Source organism: Squalius cephalus (assembly GCF_949319135.1).
Source record: "Squalius cephalus genome assembly, chromosome: 2".
Classification (NCBI taxonomy): domain Eukaryota; kingdom Metazoa; phylum Chordata; class Actinopteri; order Cypriniformes; family Leuciscidae; genus Squalius; species Squalius cephalus.
This window is the reverse complement of record NC_137123.1, coordinates 51,625,598-51,634,242: the sequence shown is the minus strand read 5'-3', so window position 1 is coordinate 51,634,242 and position 8,645 is coordinate 51,625,598. Positions and strand designations below refer to the sequence as shown.

Genomic DNA, 8,645 nt, shown 5'->3' with positions numbered 1-8,645 from the left:
GAGGAAGTGAAACGTGGGGTGTATCAAGGACTTAAAATCCCTTTTTATAATAATAATAATAATAATAATAATAATAATAATAATAAATCTGATCTAATTACAAACAAAACAAAAAAACAAGATAAACTAAAACGTGTCAATAAAAGCCACTTATTAACTTAAAAAAATAAGGACAGTTTTATCTTCAGTGTGAAATTTGACTTTTGCTATGGTGAAAACTTGGCACACCTTAACACATTATTTATTATTTCTCTAGACAACAAGCAAATAAATGAAGGTTCGATTTAACTACTTTAACTACTACTTTAGAGATAGACATAAAAATATCATATACATCTGTTGTATAACAATCACAATTGACTATCACAAATGCCATTTTAAAGAAAGACCATGGTTGTTTTCAAAAGCTTAAAAATACTACCATCGGAGGATGCATTCCAAGGTAGGAAGGCATCAAGGCACATCTAAATCCAATGTTATCATCCCTTCCTCTCTCCTGGGATACCTTCATCTGATCGATTTTTGAAAACAGCATAGATAATATCCTTCGCTGCCTTTAATATCCCACACTCCTGTGCATTCCATTCTGTGACTGCTAAAGGCCCCCTAAAATCAAAATGTACATTTTTTAGCTTTTAGTATGAATATGTTAGCCTTAAGGTTATGAATAATGATAAAACAATGATAAAATTCGCATTTGGGAGATATAAGCATTCAAAACTTAGTCTCTCACTTCCGCTAAAATGGATCAGGGATTTTTATGACATCACCGCGAACTTCAGCTTCTCATCACATCTTCTGTAAAATCAAATGCTCTATAGAATGTAAAGCGTAGCGCCCCCTATGCTACAAATACCACCTGGCTAAAGCGACCGTTGACACATCACAGAGCAATATGGGCTGGAGATGTGTGTTCGGTTGCTCAAACGCTCAAACAAAAAAGTTATTACGTTTTCCAACTGTACGTTGGTTAAGAATGAAATGGCTAGAATTTATTCACACCTCTACTATTGAATCCAACATATCATCAGCGCTCAGATTCGCTTCCATGGAGCTGTCAAGTACGACTCGCAGTCTGTGAGGTAAACTAAACGCTATTGGCTATTTGAAAAGGGGGAGGAGCCATTCAATATGTCCCGCCTTAGCTTCCTGTTTCAGTGGAAATTACATCAACGCATCATACAAAGCTGCGCGTTACAAGGCAGTTTTTTTTCTAAAAAATTTTTTTCCAAATTTGTTTAAACTTTCTTTATATACCAATACATAATTAAAATGTAAGTATTCTGAAAAAGAATATAAAAATCGAGTGTCTGTAGTCCTCTCAGGGTGCAATAAACAGCTACTTATTTCCATTCGGAACGAATGAAATGATTGGCTGGGCGAGTGTCACTCTCCCTCGCTACCATGGCTACCACCCCTGCTGCTACAGGAGCTGCCCACATGCACGCACCCGTTTGACTCGAGGAAAGGAAGAGGCACGGAAACTAGGAAGAATCACAATTATGGCAGAGAAAGAGAAGTCCAAATTCCCAGTACCTGCATATACAGTCAAGGAACTAGTAAGGTAGAAAGGTACTTGTCTCCGGAGTGTAATGTTAGTCCTCATCAGAGCCAACAGTGCTTTCATCGTGGAAGCTCTTACATGCAAAACACAGTATATGTTATGAATCTTACACGAAATTCACCTTCATCAGTGTAACTGATACACTGGTAATCGGAAAACGTGTATCAATGCAACCTGTTTTTAGCTTTGCCTTATGTTACTAGCTTGTTACCGAATCAAACTCAATATATTTTAAACGTATTTTATATTTTAAACAAACCAGTATCGATTTGCTAGCTTGATAGTGAGTACTAACAGACATGTTAGTTGTTTATATTCATAATGATAAAGTTAGGTATTTTATTACATGTGATTCTGACATGATGTCACTACATGCACTGCGCTCCTCTCCGCTCGGCGCTGGTAAACGCGTCCTCCAGCTGGCAGCTGCACTGTTAGACTTTTCAAGGGTTTTTTACAGTAACTTACTGGCAACACTGTTGTTACTGTAATTAAGATTTACAGTACATTACCGTTTTCAGTTTTACAGTATGGTACTGTAATTGCGTAATACAGTGCATTACTGTAAAACGAAGCTAATTAGTACACTACTGTAATTATTTTTTATTTGTACTAAATTAGATTTCATAATTTTGATATATAATTAATTTTATTTTTATCCTACATAAATACTACTAACATACAAACCAATTAGACAAAGTGATTACAAAATACCATATTTTTATTTAAAACATTTCATATATATCACAAAATATACAGTCTGCCAATGCTGAAATTTTTACACATTAATGGGTGAGTTTAGGGACGTTTTTTGTGTTAATTTTAACTCATTCATTGTGTTAATGATTTTAACAAAGTAAATATGTCAGAAAGGTTAGCACAAAGATGTGTAAACGTGTTAAATTAACACATTATGTGCTGTCCTTCACTGCACACATTGTTAAAATCATACATAAAATCATAAACAAAACGTTAGCATTTGACAAAATGAATGTAGAGTCATTGGTTGTTTAGCTTATACAAGTATTATAATGAAATATCAACCATTACATTCATAAAACTGCAGAATATAAATACATTTTTCTAGCCTGGGTGCCAGCCCGAACCCCGCCCACAATATTTTTTGGTCGGGAAGTTCGGTCTGGACTCGCTCCGTTGAGGAGCTATTTATGCCCGAACAAAAATTGTTCGGACCAATCAAATTGTCAGGGCGGGCTTTAATCGATGATGGACAGATGATCTGCGGTTACGTAATCACCGTACGTCACCAAAGAGCGCTTGATTTGAATTAGTTTACAACAAAGACGAGTGCAGCTGGAGAATTGAGATTTCACGAGTTCACATTTACAAATAAGTCAGATAGAATAAATGCTTATAGCCTATAAGATTTCACGAGTTCACACAAATAAGTCAGATAGACTAAATGCGTATATGACGTGCTGTCCGAGGGCTGTGGGCTCGGTAGCCATACTCCCCCGTGTTCCTGGTTGTGAGAGAACAAGACAAGAGTGAGGATTCGGGGTGGTGGAGGGATGCTGAAAAACTGTCAAGGAGTGTTAGGTAAGTTGACAGAGTGAATATGCTTCCTCATGCTGATATAGGGTAACGTTAGACATGGTATTGTTTGATGACAAGTTGATATTGGATTGATTATTTGTACGTGCTTCTCCCGAACTTTGTTTATGAAACATCATGTGTAGATTCCGCCATCGCGTCTGTTATAGAAGATATCCACAGCGCATTCATTTTAAAAGAGGAACAGAGAGCCGCGACATTTTGTTGGTTGAAAATATGAATGAAGAACATGCGTCATTTACTCCGTTGCTCTGATTGGTTGTAGGTCTATCCAATTGAGTGCAGAGTTTTTTTTTTTTCCCTGGTTCGGTTGAGACACGCCCCATAATCAAATCTCTATGGAGCAGTCTCAGACTCACATTCTGACTAGAATATGAGTATGACGAAGTCAGGCTAACATTTTTCAGCAGTCAAAAAGGAAATGTCCAACACAGGACAAAACACAGTTCTTTTCACAATACATGACACATAACCCCACCTTCAAAATAATTTCACTTATTTACAAAAATTTGTTGGATTCGTGTACACTGGTGGCCAAAAGAAGTATTTAAGTGTCTTAATGTTTTTGAAGTCTATTTGATTCTCAAGAAACATTTCTTATTATTATAAATGTCTGACTGTCTACCCCTCAGTCTACTTCTACTTCTACGAGTAAAAATCATCATCAAAATAATCTTTAAAAAGTCAAAACAATGTTTTTGTCCACCTTTGCGAATAAATGAACTTCTCCAAAGATTGGTTCCTGTTCAGAACTTTACTGACAACATCAGAATGTTCCCTGATCTGTATGCGTGTCCACAAACACAAATGTACTCAGTCCTTCAGAGGAGAGCCCGGTTCCAACACTATATACTGTAAGAGAGAGAGAGAGAGAGAAGGAAAGGAAAGCACTATCTGGCCCAACCAAATTATTAAATTACAAAAACAAAATTACATTACCTATTGGAAAGATGCTACTAAAGCACAAAAGAAGATGGAACTCTATTTACACCTGAAAAGAGACTATACACCAGCAGAATACCTGAGCTGTGTGAAAGAGCATAAAATGAGAAAGACCCTAACCAAGTACAGGCTGAGTGACCACAGTCTGGCTGTAGAGAGAGGATGGCACAGGCAGAGATGGCAGCCGAGAGAGCAGAGACTGTGTTCACTGTGCTCTCAGAAAGTGGTGGAGACAGAAGAACACTTCCTGATACACTGTGATCACTATTACAGCATTAGATCAGACTATTTCACTAGATTCCAACAAATAGAACCAAATTTTATGGCACTACCAAATTCAGAAAAATGAAAGCATATTCTGGGAGAGAACTCCAGCTCAATCACAACAGCAGCAAAATATGTGACAGCCTGCCACAAACTACGAGAGTCAGCCAGTGGACAAAACTAAAGTCAGAATCATTCTCATCTTGTCTGAATGTTGGTACAAATGTACATAGGTGTTTTTTTTTTTAATTTATTTATTTATTGTTTTTTATATAAATGTATTCATGCATTTGTTTACTGATTTATTTATTGAATTTATTGATTATTTGTGTATGTAATGTCCATTTATGAGAGAGAGAGAGAGAGAAATATTAGTGTCAAAATATTTTTAACCTCCTTTTTGTAAATTTTTATTATTATGTTTACAATAATTTAAGAATATATATTTGTAAACAGCTTTGGCAATAGCATATTCAAACATTTCAACTGAACTAAATTAAATTATTCCAGATTAAATTTGAATACTTACAAATCCTAAATTCTGTCCAAAAATGCTGAGATCCATAGAGAGAAAGACTGACATCGATGATTTTAGCCCATTTCAGCTCATCTGCAGTGAAGGGGTCCCTGTCTGAGACAAATACACAGTAAGAGTAAGACACATGCAAGAAATCACTGAGTGATGACCGTTCTCCTTCCTACAGTAGTTAACCCACCTGTGCGCTGATGTTAGGACCTTCCTGTTCAGGTGGGACTGCAATGGTAGAGAGTCTTCTGCCTAATAAAATATCAAAATAATGCAAAAATATAAACTTAAGTTGTTTAGAATGCTAGATTTGGTATGAATGAATTAGTGAGAGTTTTAGTGCAGTGCTTACCTGGATACATTTAATCTGGTGAGACTGAACATAGAAAATGGTCCATCTTCTGATTGGTTCATTTGCTGTGTAATAAATATAAAGTTAGACATGATGCAAAGGTCACTTTGATATAAAGTTAGCCAATTTTATAGAGATTTTATAAGATATTGTATGCTACCTAGTCTGCACCAGTGACTCCAAAGCACTTATCACATATTGCTAATCATTTCAGCAAACTTATGTCAAAATATATCACAAATGGCCTAACGTTAACTTATCTCCGGAATCTTGCTAGAAGTCACTGGCGCGAATTGGCGCTTTGTTGCAGTTGCCTTTAAACACATACAAAAATGGAAGTAAATATTAAATTCCATTAAAAAAAACTATAATATGTTATAGTTTGCAAACTAATGCTAAAACTAGAAAGGTGGCAGCTAGCCAAATAAAACTTAACATTAGCTAACATACAATGTTATTTTCTCATCAGTAGGCCAACATTATCTACAACCAAAACAGAATTTCACAGTTAATTTATTGTTAATGTAAACTAAGCATTGCTCGTTGGCGTATTTTAACTCGACAGCAAAGTCTGTAAAATGAAACGTTAGCGCAGTTTACTGTGGTAAAGTTCGTTACCGCCACGTTGACGAGTATAACAGGTTAAACTGGGCACATTCCTGTCAACACACACAGAATGTTTTTTCCCTTGCTTGCTGGTCTCTCTCTCGGTGAAGTGAATTCCGTCTCTTCCCCGGGCCAGACACGAACGGCGCGGTCCAGCAAAAGACAGTCCCAGTGATACACTGGATGCTCCGGCGAGACACGACAAATCCCAGACAGTGTATAGTGATGCGCCGTTATATTTCTGACGTACGGACGGTAATGTTACTCCGAGTCCAAGCGCTCGCGCTATTTCTGGCAAGGGACAAACAGGTTTACATTTTGCATTAATGGTCCGGCCCGGTCGCTTCAATGTGTCCAATATAGACAGCCTCTGGCTATTATAGCGTTGTAGACACGTGGTGTAAGGCAAAAATTAGGCAATAAAAAGCACGATGGAATGGTGCCAGCCAGAGAGGCCGTTACGTCAAATACAGTAGTATACAGCAAATTTAAAAAATACAGTAAGTCTCTGTATGTGGTGTTAGACAAATACAGTAGTATACAGCAAATTTAAAAATACAGTAAGGCCGCGTGTCCACCAAAGCGTTTTTAGCCAGCTGAAAACGCTAGGCGCTCTGCTGCAAACGCCTAGCTGTGGGCGCTTGAGAGCGTTTTGCCAGAGTTGCGTTTTTTTCAGTTGAGACACTTTGCTTGTTATGATACGGAATATCCGCGAAAGTGTTACTAGTATCTCATTTCACAAATACTTTGTTTCTGTGTTGATTCTATATTAAAATGTCAATACAATGTATTGTATTTTCTCTGGCTCTTGTTTTAAATGATTTTGTTCCGTTATTATGCTTGTTGTTGTCATCTGTTGACGTACGTTGTACAAGCAGAATGTGGCAAACGCGGTTGGTCGGTGTGGTATTAGTCCCGCCCCTACTCCACTGTGATTGGACGGTTGGGTAAAAAGTGACAGTGATGAGCGCTGCGTTTTACCAAAAGTTGAACATTCTTCAACTCTCGGCGACCTGTAAAAAAACGCCGAACGCTCAGCGCTTCAGCGTGAAAAAGACGCTCAGCGCCTCGTTACGCTCATGGCGTTTTAAAAATGCAGCGCTCCCATTGAAAACAATTGAAAAAACACGCCAGCCGCGTGAAAAAACGCTTTGGTGGACACACGGCCTAAGTCTCTGTATGTGGTGTTAGACGTCACAGAAAATTCCCATGATGCAATGGGAATCACAGTTATTTACTGTGAAGAGAAATAGCAGTATAATACTGGGGGATTTAAAGTAAATAACTGTATAAATTACAGAAAAGTCTAACAGTGTGAGCGGTCGGCATCACGCGTCCATGTGTTTTGGGGGCGTGGCTTTAGAAGGAGCCCAGAAGGGAGGGGGTGGGAGTGAATGGAATAAGTAGCTGTGTTTATTGCAGTCCTGCGAGGACTACAGACACTCGATTTTTATACTCTCTTTTTCAGAGTACTTACATTTTAATTATGTATTGGTATATAAATAAAGTTTAAAAAAAAAAATGATTTTTTTTTTTTTTTTAGAAAAAAACTGCCGACCCTGCCTTTAAGGTCCTTTATGGAAAGTAGCAGTTGTTGGTCAGTTTGTGTGTAAATGAACATTTTTGTCCAACATTTTCCATTTTTGATGTCATTTCTAACAAGAAATGAATTTCTATTTTCAAAGCTCTTATTTTGTTGTAGATCATTACACCATTACGCTGCCTCAGAAGTCTTTCCAAAATCAGTTTTATGAGGTACCTTCATGCGCAAACACTGACTGCAAAGTCATTGCCTGATAGGGCAGTGGGGCATGAAAAAGTCAGCTACCAATGCTTTCAGATGAGGGCAAATTATTCTGACACTTTCTAGTTGTCAAAGTGCTTGGTTAATGTGATGAACTACACCTATTGCTACTCTTTGAAGACACCTGTGTGAACTTGAAATGAACTGACAATCTATACTACAGTACATACGTCTTGCCTATGGTACAGAGTGAGCCAGGGCAGCACATATAAAAATAGATGCATGACACCCTGAGTCTCACAACTAAAGCAGTAGATCAGATCCATCATGCCCTCATGAAGACTGATGAGCTGTCTGTGAAACTTTGAGATGTTGTAAGGTAGAACATGTCTTACTTGGAGCTCAAAAAGGCATGAAAATGACAGAAGCCAGATACTGTCTGGCCTTTCTAACAAAACGAGCAACGAGACAAGAAGGCAAACTGTCTGAGAAGTGACCAAGAGACCAGCTATTACACAAATAGAATTTGAGCAATTTGGCTGCAACAGAAGAAACTGCCCAGGCATCAGCAATCTTTAAACACTTCACAGATTTGCCTCTGGGAAAGTGGCTAGGGAAAAAAAGTCAGCATTGAGTCACATAGGGCTTTACTTGAAGTCATGTGACCAAGCTAAAAACTTTCTGATGAAAAGATTGTGGCCTAAAGAGACAAAAGTTAAGGTCTTTGGCCTGAAAGTAAAGCGCTATGTTTGGCACAGGGCACGTAGCACCATTCCTTCTATCGAGCGTTGTGAATGACAGCATTATGTTCTGGCATTTCTTTTCAGCAAGAGGAAATGAAAAGCTTGTTTGGCAGGGAAAGAAAGTCTTTTACAAGTAAACACCTTGAGGAAAACATGTTTCAATCAGTCAGAAATCTGCATGATGGGTGAACATTTATTGTCAACAAATGATTGCAAGAGACTATGTACAAAGTATTGACTGGGAAATTTTTTTTTTTTTTTTATAAATGAAAATTATAAATGATTTTATTAAATTGTTTTAATTTAAATTAAATTAAATATGTATTAGT

General features: G+C 37.5%; 1 long non-coding RNA gene across 1 annotated transcript; it reads right to left on the bottom strand.

The window, feature by feature from the left end:
* Positions 1-3,914: 3,914 nt before the first annotated feature.
* LOC307153493 lies at positions 3,915-5,566 on the bottom strand. The gene is made up of 5 exons (XR_013820162.1): positions 5,480-5,566; positions 5,224-5,288; positions 5,062-5,123; positions 4,875-4,976; positions 3,915-3,991 (listed from the first exon to the last, which is right to left on the bottom strand). It is a non-coding gene; the product is annotated as an uncharacterized lncRNA (long non-coding RNA).
* Between the last annotated feature and the right edge of the window lie 3,079 nt (positions 5,567-8,645).